Raw genomic sequence first — 12570 nt, 5'->3', positions numbered from 1 at the left:
CAACCCTCAATCCTCAATCCTCAATCTTCAATCACCAATACTCAATCTTCAATCCTCAATCCTCAATCCTCAATCCTCAATCCTCAATCCTCAATATTCAATACACAACCCTCAAACATCAATCCTCAAAACTCAATCATCAATCCTCAATTCTCAATTCTCAATAGAATATCCTGAATTCTCAGTTTTCAATACTCAATCCTCAATCTTCGATCTTCAAGTCTCCATCTAACAAACATCAATTCTCATTACTAAACCCACAACACTCAATCCTCAATCCTCAATCCTCAATCTTCAATCCTCAATCCTCAATCCTCAATCCTCAATCCTCAATCCTCAATCATCAATCCTCAATCTTCAACACTCAATCCTCAATCCTCAGTCCTCAATCCTCAATCCTCAATCATCAATCCTCAATCTTCAATACTCAATCCTCAATCCTCAATCCTCAATCCTCAATACTCAGCCATCAATCCTCAATTCTCAATACTCAATAGAATATCCTGAATTCTCAGTATTCAATACTCAAACCTCAATCCCCAACCGTCAGCCCTCATCCTCCACCCTCAATCCTCAATCCTCAAACCTCAACCTTCAATCCTCAATACCCAATCTTCGATACTCAATCCTCAACCCTCAATCCTCAATCCTCAATCCTCAGTCATGATTACTCAATCTTCAATACTCAATCCTCAATCCTCAATCCTCAATCGTCAATCCTCAATCCCCAATCCTCAATCTTCAATCCTCAATCCTCAATCCTCAAGCCTCAATACTCAATCCTCAATCCTCAATCCTCAATCCTCAATCCTCAATCATCAATCCTCAATCTTCAATACTCAGTCCTCAATCCTCAATCCTCAATACTCAACCATCAATCCTCAAATCTCAATACTCAATAGAATATCCTGAATACTCAGGATTCAATACCCAAACCTCAATCCTCAACCCTCAGCCGTCAGCCTCCATCCTCAATCCTCAATCCTAAATCCTCAATTCTCAGTCATCAATCCTCAATCTTCAATACTCAATCGTCAATCTTCAATCCTCAATCCTCAATCCTCGATCCTCAATCCTCAGTCCTCAATCATCAATCTTCAATCTTCAATACTCAATCCTCAATCCTCAATCCTCAATACTCAATACTCAATACTCAAAAGAATATACTGAATTCTCAGTTTTCAATACTCAATCCTCAATCTTCAATCTTCATGTCTCCATCCACAAACATCAATTCTCGACACTCAATCCTCAACACTCGGTCCTCTCTCTTCAACCCTCCATCCTCAATCCTCTATCCTCAAGCGTCAATCCTCAATCCTCAGTCATCAACCCTCAATCCTCAGTCCTCAAACCTCAATTCCGAATCCTCAGTCCTGAATGCTCAATCTTCATCCCTCAGTCCGCAACAATCAATTGTCAATCCTCAATCCTCAATAGAATATCCTCAATTTACAGTTTTCAATACTCAATCCCCAATCTTCAAACTTCAAATCTCAATCCACAGACATCAATTCTCATCACACAACCCTCTACACTCAGTCCTCAATCTTCAATCCGCAGTCCTCAATCCTCAATCCTAGATCCCCAATCCGCAATCCTCAATCCTTAATCCTCAATCTTCAATCCTCAATAACCAGTCCTCAATCTTCAATCCTCAATAACCAGTCCTCAATCTTCAATCCTCAATGCTCGATCTTCAATCCTCAATCCTCAGTCCTCAATCCTCAATCCTCAATCATCAATTTTCAATCCTCAACCGTCAGTCCTCGTCCTCAATCCTCAGCCCTCAATCCTCAATCCTCAAACCTCAATCCTCAACCGTCAGCCCTCGTCCTCAATCCTCCACCCTCAACCCTCAATCCTCAATCATCAATACTCAATCTCCAATCCTCAATCCACAATCCTCAATCCTCAATATTCAACACACAACCCTCAACCATCAATCACCAATATTCAACCATCAATCCTCAATTCTCAATACTCAATAGAATATCCTGAATTCTCATGGTTCACTGCTAAATCCCCAATCTTCAATCCTCAATCCTTAATCCTCAATCCTCAATCTTCATTCCTCCATACTCAATCTTCAATCCTCAATCCTCAATCGTCAATCCTCAATCCTCAATCCTCAGTCATCAATCCTCAATCTTCAATACTCAATCCTCAATCCTCAGTCCTCAATCCTCAATCCTCAATCCTCATTCCTCAAACCTCCATCCTCAGCCCTCAGTCCTCATTCCTCAACCCTCAGTCCTGATCCTCAATTCTCAATTCTCAATCATCAATACTCAATCTTCAATCCTCAATCCACATTCCTCAATCCTCAATATTCAACACACAGCTCTCAACCATCAATCACCAATATTCAACCATCAATCCTCAATTCTCAATACTCAATAGAATATCCTGAATTCTCATGGTTCAATGCTAAATCCCCAATCTCAATCTTCAAATCTCAATCCACAAACATCAATTCTCATCACTCAACCCTCAACACTCTGTCCTCAATCTTCAATCCTCAATCCTTAATCCTCAATCCTCAATCTTCAATCCTCCATACTCAATCATCAATCCTCAATCCTCAATCATCAATCCTCAATCCTCAATCCTCACTCTTCAATCCTCAATAATCAATCTCCTGTCCTAGATCCTCAATCCCCAATACTCTATCCGTAAACCTCAATATACAATCCTCTATCCCCAGTCCACAATATTCAATCCCCAAAACTCAATAATCAATCGTCAATCCTCAGTCCTCAATCCCCAATCCTCAGTCCTCAGTCCTCAATCCTCAATACTCAAACCTCAATCCTCAACCGTCAGTCCTCGTCGTCAATCCTCAACCCTCAATCCTCAATCCTCAATCTTCAATCACCAATACTCAATCTTCAATCCTCAATCCTCAATCCTCAATCCTCAATCCTCAATCCTCAATATTCAATACACAACCCTCAAACATCAATCCTCAAAACTCAATCATCAATCCTCAATTCTCAATTCTCAATAGAATATCCTGAATTCTCAGTTTTCAATACTCAATCCTCAATCTTCAATCTTCATGTCTCCATCCACAAACATCAATTCTCGACACTCAATCCTCAACACTCGGTCCTCTCTCTTCAATCCTCCATCCTCAATCCTCTATCCTCAAGCGTCAATCCTCAATCCTCAGTCCTCAACCCTCAATCCTCAGTCCTCAAACCTCAATTCCGATTCCTCAGTCCTGAATGCTCAATCTTCATCCCTCAGTCCGCAACAATCAATTGTCAATCCTCAATCCTCAATAGAATATCCTCAATTTACAGTTTTCAATACTCAATCCCCAATCTTCAAACTTCAAATCTCAATCCACAGACATCATTTCTCATCACACAACCCTCTACACTCAGTCCTCAATCTTCAATCCGCAGTCCTCAATCCTCAATCCTAGATCCCCAATCCGCAATCCTCAATCCTTAATCCTCAATCTTCAATCCTCAATAACCAGTCCTCAATCTTCAATCCTCAATAACCAGTCCTCAATCTTCAATCCTCAATGCTCGATCTTCAATCCTCAATCCTCAGTCCTCAATCCTCAATCCTCAATCATCAATTTTCAATCCTCAACCGTCAGTCCTCGTCCTCAATCCTCAGCCCTCAATCCTCAATCCTCAAACCTCAATCCTCAACCGTCAGCCCTCGTCCTCAATCCTCCACCCTCAACCCTCAATCCTCAATCATCAATACTCAATCTCCAATCCTCAATCCACAATCCTCAATCCTCAATATTCAACACACAACCCTCAACCATCAATCACCAATATTCAACCATCAATCCTCAATTCTCAATACTCAATAGAATATCCTGAATTCTCATGGTTCACTGCTAAATCCCCAATCTTCAATCTTCAAATCTCAATCCACAAACATCAATTCCCATCACTCAACCCTCAACACTCAGTCCTCAATCTTCAATCCTCAATCCTTAATCCTCAATCCTCAATCTTCATTCCTCCATACTCAATCTTCAATCCTCAATCCTCAATCATCAATCCTCAATCCTCAATCCTCAGTCATCAATCCTCAATCTTCAATACTCAATCCTCAATACTCAGTCCTCAATCCTCAATCCTCAATCCTCATTCCTCAAACCTCCATCCTCAGCCCTCAGTCCTCATTCCTCAACCCTCAGTCCTGATCCTCAATTCTCAATTCTCAATCATCAATACTCAATCTTCAATCCTCAATCCACATTCCTCAATCCTCAATATTCAACACACAGCTCTCAACCATCAATCACCAATATTCAACCATCAATCCTCAATTCTCAATACTCAATAGAATATCCTGAATTCTCATGGTTCAATGCTAAATCCCCAATCTCAATCTTCAAATCTCAATCCACAAACATCAATTCTCATCACTCAACCCTCAACACTCTGTCCTCAATCTTCAATCCTCAATCCTTAATCCTCAATCCTCAATCTTCAATCCTCCATACTCAATCATCAATCCTCAATCCTCAATCATCAATCCTCAATCCTCAATCCTCACTCTTCAATCCTCAATAATCAATCTCCTGTCCTAGATCCTCAATCCCCAATACTCTATCCGTAAACCTCAATATACAATCCTCTATCCCCAGTCCACAATATTCAATCCCCAAAACTCAATAATCAATCGTCAATCCTCAGTCCTCAATCCCCAATCCTCAGTCCTCAGTCCTCAATCCTCAATACTCAAACCTCAATCCTCAACCGTCAGTCCTCGTCGTCAATCCTCAACCCTCAATCCTCAATCCTCAATCTTCAATCACCAATACTCAATCTTCAATCCTCAATCCTCAATCCTCAATCCTCAATCCTCAATCCTCAATATTCAATACACAACCCTCAAACATCAATCCTCAAAACTCAATCATCAATCCTCAATTCTCAATTCTCAATAGAATATCCTGAATTCTCAGTTTTCAATACTCAATCCTCAATCTTCGATCTTCAAGTCTCCATCTAACAAACATCAATTCTCATTACTAAACCCACAACACTCAATCCTCAATCCTCAATCCTCAATCTTCAATCCTCAATCCTCAAGCCTCAATCCTCAATCCTCAATCCTCAATCATCAATCCTCAATCTTCAACACTCAATCCTCAATCCTCAGTCCTCAATCCTCAATCCTCAATCATCAATCCTCAATCTTCAATACTCAATCCTCAATCCTCAATCCTCAATCCTCAATACTCCGCCATCAATCCTCAATTCTCAATACTCAATAGAATATCCTGAATTCTCAGTATTCAATACTCAAACCTCAATCCCCAACCGTCAGCCCTCATCCTCCACCCTCAATCCTCAATCCTCAAACCTCAACCTTCAATCCTCAATACCCAATCATCGATACTCAATCCTCAACCCTCAATCCTCAATCCTCAATCCTCAGTCATGATTACTCAATCTTCAATACTCAATCCTCAATCCTCAATCCTCAATCGTCAATCCTCAATCCCCAATCCTCAATCTTCAATCCTCAATCCTCAATCCTCAAGCCTCAATACTCAATCCTCAATCCTGAATCCTCAATCCTCAATCCTCAATCATCAATCCTCAATCTTCAATACTCAGTCCTCAATCCTCAATCCTCAATACTCAACCATCAATCCTCAAATCTCAATACTCAATAGAATATCCTGAATACTCAGGATTCAATACCCAAACCTCAATCCTCAACCCTCAGCCGTCAGCCTCCATCCTCAATCCTCAATCCTAAATCCTCAATCCTCAGTCATCAATCCTCAATCTTCAATACTCAATCGTCAATCTTCAATCCTCAATCCTCAATCCTCGATCCTCAATCCTCAGTCCTCAATCATCAATCTTCAATCTTCAATACTCAATCCTCAATCCTCAATCCTCAATACTCAATACTCAATACTCAAAAGAATATACTGAATTCTCAGTTTTCAATACTCAATCCTCAATCTTCAATCTTCATGTCTCCATCCACAAACATCAATTCTCGACACTCAATCCTCAACACTCGGTCCTCTCTCTTCAATCCTCCATCCTCAATCCTCTATCCTCAAGCGTCAATCCTCAATCCTCAGTCCTCAACCCTCAATCCTCAGTCCTCAAACCTCAATTCCGAATCCTCAGTCCTGAATGCTCAATCTTCATCCCTCAGTCCGCAACAATCAATTGTCAATCCTCAATCCTCAATAGAATATCCTCAATTTACAGTTTTCAATACTCAATCCCCAATCTTCAAACTTCAAATCTCAATCCACAGACATCAATTCTCATCACACAACCCTCTACACTCAGTCCTCAATCTTCAATCCGCAGTCCTCAATCCTCAATCCTAGATCCCCAATCCGCAATCCTCAATCCTTAATCCTCAATCTTCAATCCTCAATAACCAGTCCTGAATCTTCAATCCTCAATAACCAGTCCTCAATCTTCAATCCTCAATGCTCGATCTTCAATCCTCAATCCTCAGTCCTCAATCCTCAATCCTCAATCATCAATTTTCAATCCTCAACCGTCAGTCCTCGTCCTCAATCCTCAGCCCTCAATCCTCAATCCTCAAACCTCAATCCTCAACCGTCAGCCCTCGTCCTCAATCCTCCACCCTCAACCCTCAATCCTCAATCATCAATACTCAATCTCCAATCCTCAATCCACAATCCTCAATCCTCAATATTCAACACACAACCCTCAACCATCAATCACCAATATTCTACCATCAATCCTCAATTCTCAATACTCAATAGAATATCCTGAATTCTCATGGTTCACTGCTAAATCCCCAATCTTCAATCTTCAAATCTCAATCCACAAACATCAATTCCCATCACTCAACCCTCAACACTCAGTCCTCAATCTTCAATCCTCAATCCTTAATCCTCAATCCTCAATCTTCATTCCTCCATACTCAATCTTCAATCCTCAATCCTCATTCCTCAAACCTCCATCCTCAGCCCTCAGTCCTCATTCCTCAACCCTCAGTCCTGATCCTCAATTCTCAATTCTCAATCATCAATACTCAATCTTCAATCCTCAATCCACATTCCTCAATCCTCAATATTCAACACACAGCTCTCAACCATCAATCACCAATATTCAACCATCAATCCTCAATTCTCAATACTCAATAGAATATCCTGAATTCTCATGGTTCAATGCTAAATCCCCAATCTCAATCTTCAAATCTCAATCCACAAACATCAATTCTCATCACTCAACCCTCAACACTCTGTCCTCAATCTTCAATCCTCAATCCTTAATCCTCAATCCTCAATCTTCAATCCTCCATACTCAATCATCAATCCTCAATCCTCAATCATCAATCCTCAATCCTCAATCCTCACTCTTCAATCCTCAATAATCAATCTCCTGTCCTAGATCCTCAATCCCCAATACTCTATCCGTAAACCTCAATATACAATCCTCTATCCCCAGTCCACAATATTCAATCCCCAAAACTCAATAATCAATCGTCAATCCTCAGTCCTCAATCCCCAATCCTCAGTCCTCAGTCCTCAATCCTCAATACTCAAACCTCAATCCTCAACCGTCAGTCCTCGTCGTCAATCCTCAACCCTCAATCCTCAATCCTCAATCTTCAATCACCAATACTCAATCTTCAATCCTCAATCCTCAATCCTCAATCCTCAATCCTCAATCCTCAATATTCAATACACAACCCTCAAACATCAATCCTCAAAACTCAATCATCAATCCTCAATTCTCAATTCTCAATAGAATATCCTGAATTCTCAGTTTTCAATACTCAATCCTCAATCTTCGATCTTCAAGTCTCCATCTAACAAACATCAATTCTCATTACTAAACCCACAACACTCAATCCTCAATCCTCAATCCTCAATCTTCAATCCTCAATCCTCAATCCTCAATCCTCAATCCTCAATCCTCAATCATCAATCCTCAATCTTCAACACTCAATCCTCAATCCTCAGTCCTCAATCCTCAATCCTCAATCATCAATCCTCAATCTTCAATACTCAATCCTCAATCCTCAATCCTCAATCCTCAATACTCAGCCATCAATCCTCAATTCTCAATACTCAATAGAATATCCTGAATTCTCAGTATTCAATACTCAAACCTCAATCCCCAACACTCAGCCCTCATCCTCCACCCTCAATCCTCAATCCTCAAACCTCAACCTTCAATCCTCAATACCCAATCTTCGATACTCAATCCTCAACCCTCAATCCTCAATCCTCAATCCTCAGTCATGATTACTCAATCTTCAATACTCAATCCTCAATCCTCAATCCTCAATCGTCAATCCTCAATCCCCAATCCTCAATCTTCAATCCTCAATCCTCAATCCTCAAGCCTCAATACTCAATCCTCAATCCTCAATCCTCAATCCTCAATCCTCAATCATCAATCCTCAATCTTCAATACTCAGTCCTCAATTCTCAATCCTCAATACTCAATCTTCAATACTCAATCCTCAAACGTCAACCCTCAATCCTCCATCCTCACTTCTCAATCCTCAATCCTCTGTCCTGAGGCCTCAAACCTCAACCCTCAACCCTCAGCCCTCATCCTCAATCCTCAATCCTGAATCCTCAATCCTCAACCTTCAATCCTCAATACTCATTCTTCAATCCTCAATCCTCAATCCTCAATCCTCAATCCTCAGCCCTCATCCTCAATCCTCAAGCCTGAATCCTCAACCCTCAATCTTCAATCCTCAATACTCAGCCTTCAATCCTCCATCCTCGATCCTCTATCCTCAATCCTCAATCCTCAATCATCAATCCTCAATCTTCAATACTCAGTCCTCAATCCTCAGTCCTCAATACTCAGCCATCAATCCTCAAATCACAGTACTCAATAGAATATCCTGAGTACTCAGGATTCAATACTCAAACCTCAATCCTCAACCCTCAGCCGTCATCCTCCATCCTCAATCCTCAATCCTAAATCCTCAATCCTCAGTCATCAATCCTCAATCTTCAATACTCAATCGTCAATCTTCAATCCTCAATCCTCAATCCTCGATCCTCAATCCTCAATCCTCAATCATCAATCCTCAATCTCCAACACTCAATCCACAATCCTCAATCCTCAATCCTCATTCCTCAAACCTCCATCCTCAACCCTCAGTCCTCATCCTCAATTCTCAATTCTCAATCCTCAATCCTCAACCTTCAATCCTCAATACTCAATCTTCAATCTTCAATCCTCAATCCTCATTCCTCAATCCTCATTCCTCAAACATCCATCCTAAACCCTCAGTCCACATCCTCAATTCTCAATTCTCAATCCTCAAACCTCAATCCTCAATCTTCAATCCTCAATTATCAATCCTCAATCTCCAACACTCAATCCACAATCCCCAATCCTCAATCCTCAATCCTCATTCCTCAAACCTTCATCCTCAGCACTCAGTCCTCACCCTCAATTCTCAATTCTCAATCCTCAATCCTCAATCCTCAATCTTCAATCCTCAATAATCAATCTCGTATCCTAGATCCTCAATCCCCAATACTCTATCCTTAATCCTCAATATTCAATCCTCTATCCCCAGCCCACAATCTTCAATCCCCAAAGCTCAATAATCAATCCTCAACCCTCAGTCCTCAATCCTCAATCCTCAATACTCAACCATCAATCCTCAAATCGCAATACTCAATAGAATATCCTGAATACTCAGGATTCAATACTCAAACCTCAATCCTCAACCCTCAGCCGTCATCCTCCATCCTCAATCCTCAATCCTAAATCCTCAATCCTCAGTCATCAATCCTCAATCTTCAATACTCAATCGTCAATCTTCAATCCTCAATCCTCAATCCTCGATCCTCAATCCTCAATCCTCAATCATCAATCCTCAATCTCCAACACTCAATCCACAATCCTCAATCCTCAATCCTCATTCCTCAAAACTCCATCCTCAACCCTCAGTCCTCATCCTGAATTCTCAATTCTCAATCCTCAATCCTCAATCCTCAATCTTCAATCCTCAATAATCAATCTCGTATCCTAGATCCTCAATCCCCAATACTCTATCCGTAATCCTCAATATTCAATCCTCTATCCCCAGTCCACAATCTTCAATCCCCAAAGCTCAATAATCAATCCTCAACCCTCAGTCCTCAATCCCCAATCCTCAGTCCTCAATCCTCAATCCTCAATACTCAAACCTCAATCCTCAACCGTCAGTCCTCGTCCTCAATCCTCAAACCTCAATCCTCAATCCTCAACCATCAATCCTCAATTCTCAATTCTCAATAGAATATCCTGAATTTTCAGTTTTCAATACTCAATCCTCAATCTTCAATCTTCAAGTCTCCATCCACAAACATCAATTCTCATCACTCAACCCTAAACACTCAATCCTCAATCCTCAATCCTCAATCTTCAATCCTCAATCCTCAATCCTCAATCCTCAATCCTCAATCCTCAATCATCAATCCTCAATCTGCAAAACTCAATCCTCAATCCTCAATCCTCAATCCTCAGTCCTCAATCATCAATCCTGAATCTTCAATACTGAATCCTCAATCCTCAATCCTCAATACTCAATACTCAATACTCAATAGAATATCCTGAATTCTCAGTTTTCAATACTGAATCCTCAATCTTCAATCTTCATGTCTCCATCCACAAACATCAATTATCATCACTCAACCCTCATCACTCAGTCCTCAATCTTCAATCCTCAATCCTCAATACTCAATCCTCAATCATCAATCCTCAATCTTCAAAACTCAATCCTCAATCCTCAATTCTCAATACTCAATACTCAACCATCAATCCTCAATTCTCAATACTCAATAGAATATCGTGAATTCTCAGGATTCAATACTCAAACCCCAATCCTCAACCCTCAGCACTCATTCTCCAGCCTCAATACTCAATCCTCAATACTCAACCTTCAATCCTCAATACTCAATCTTCAATCTTCAATCCTCAATCCTCATTCCTCAATCCTCATTCCTCAAACCTCCATCCTCAACCCTCAGTCCACATCCTCAATTCTCAATTCTCAATCCTCAAACCTCAATCCTCAGTCTTCAATCCTCAATTATCAATCCTCAATCTCCAACACTCAATCCACAATCCTCAATCCTCAATCCTCATTCCTCAAACCTCCATCCTCAACCCTCAGTCCTCATCCTCAATTCTCAATTCTCAATCCTCAATCCTCAATCCTCAATCTTCAATCCTCAATAATCAATCTCGTATCCTAGATCCTCAATCCCCAATACTATATCCTTAATACTCAATATTCAATCCTCTATCCCCAGTCCACAATCTTCAATCCCCAAAGCTCAATAATCAATCCTCAACCCTCAGTCCTCAATCCCCAATCCTCAGTCCTCAATCCTCAATCCTCAATACTCAAACCTCAATCCTCAACCGTCAGTCCTCGTCCTCAATCCTCAGACCTCAATCCTCAATCCTCAATCATCAATCCTCAATTCTCAATTCTCAATAGAATATCCTGAATTCTCAGTCTTCAATACTCAATCCTCAATCTTCAATCTTCAAGTCTCCATCCACAAACATCAATTCTCATCACTCAACACTCAACACTCAATCCTCAATCCTCAATCCTCAATCTTCAATCCTCAATCCTCAATCGTCAATCGTCAATCCTCAATCCTCAATCATCAATCCTCAATCTGCAAAACTCAATCCTCAATCCTCAATCCTCAATCCTCAGTCCTCAATCATCAATCCTCAATCTTCAATACTCAATCCTCAATCCTCAATCCTCAATACTCAATACTCAATACTCAATAGAATATCCTGAATTCTCAGTTTTCAATACTCAACCCTCAATCTTCAATCTTCATGTCTCCATCCACAAAAATCAATTATCATCACTCAACCCTCAACACTCAGTCCTCAATCTTCAATCCTCAATCCTCAATACTCAATCCTCAATCATCAATCCTCAATCTTCAAAACTCAATCCTCAATCCTCAATTCTCAATCCTCAATACTCAACCATCAATCCTCAATTCTCAGTACTCAATAGAATATCGTGAATTCTCAGGATTCAATACTCAAACCCCAATCCTCAACCCTCAGCCCTCATTCTCCATCCTCGATACTCAATCCTCAATCCTCAACCTTCAATCCTCAATACTCAATCTGCAATCTTCAATCCTCAATCCTCAAACCTCAATCCTCAATCCTCAATCCTCAGTCATCAATCCTCAATCTTCAATACTCAATCGTCAATCCGCAGTCCTCAATACTCAATCCTAGATCCTCAATCCCCAATCCTCAATCCTTAATCGTCAATCGTCAATCCTCAATCCCCAATCCTCATTCTTCGATCCTCAATCCTCAACCCTCAATCCTCAATCCTCAATCCTCAGTCATGAATACTCAATCTTCAATACTCAATCCTCAATCCTCAGTCCTCAATCCTCAATCCTCAATCCTCAATCCTCATTCCTCAAACCTCATTCCTCAACCCTCAGTCCTCCTCCTCAATTCTCAATTCTCAATCATCAATACTCAATATTCAACACACAACCCTCAACCATCAATCACCAATATTCAAACATCAATCCTCAATTCTCAATACTCA

The sequence above is a fragment of the Calliopsis andreniformis genome, chromosome 11 (genome assembly GCF_051401765.1).
Source record: "Calliopsis andreniformis isolate RMS-2024a chromosome 11, iyCalAndr_principal, whole genome shotgun sequence".
Lineage (NCBI taxonomy): Eukaryota > Metazoa > Arthropoda > Insecta > Hymenoptera > Andrenidae > Calliopsis > Calliopsis andreniformis.
Note: the sequence above shows the minus strand (reverse complement) of the source record.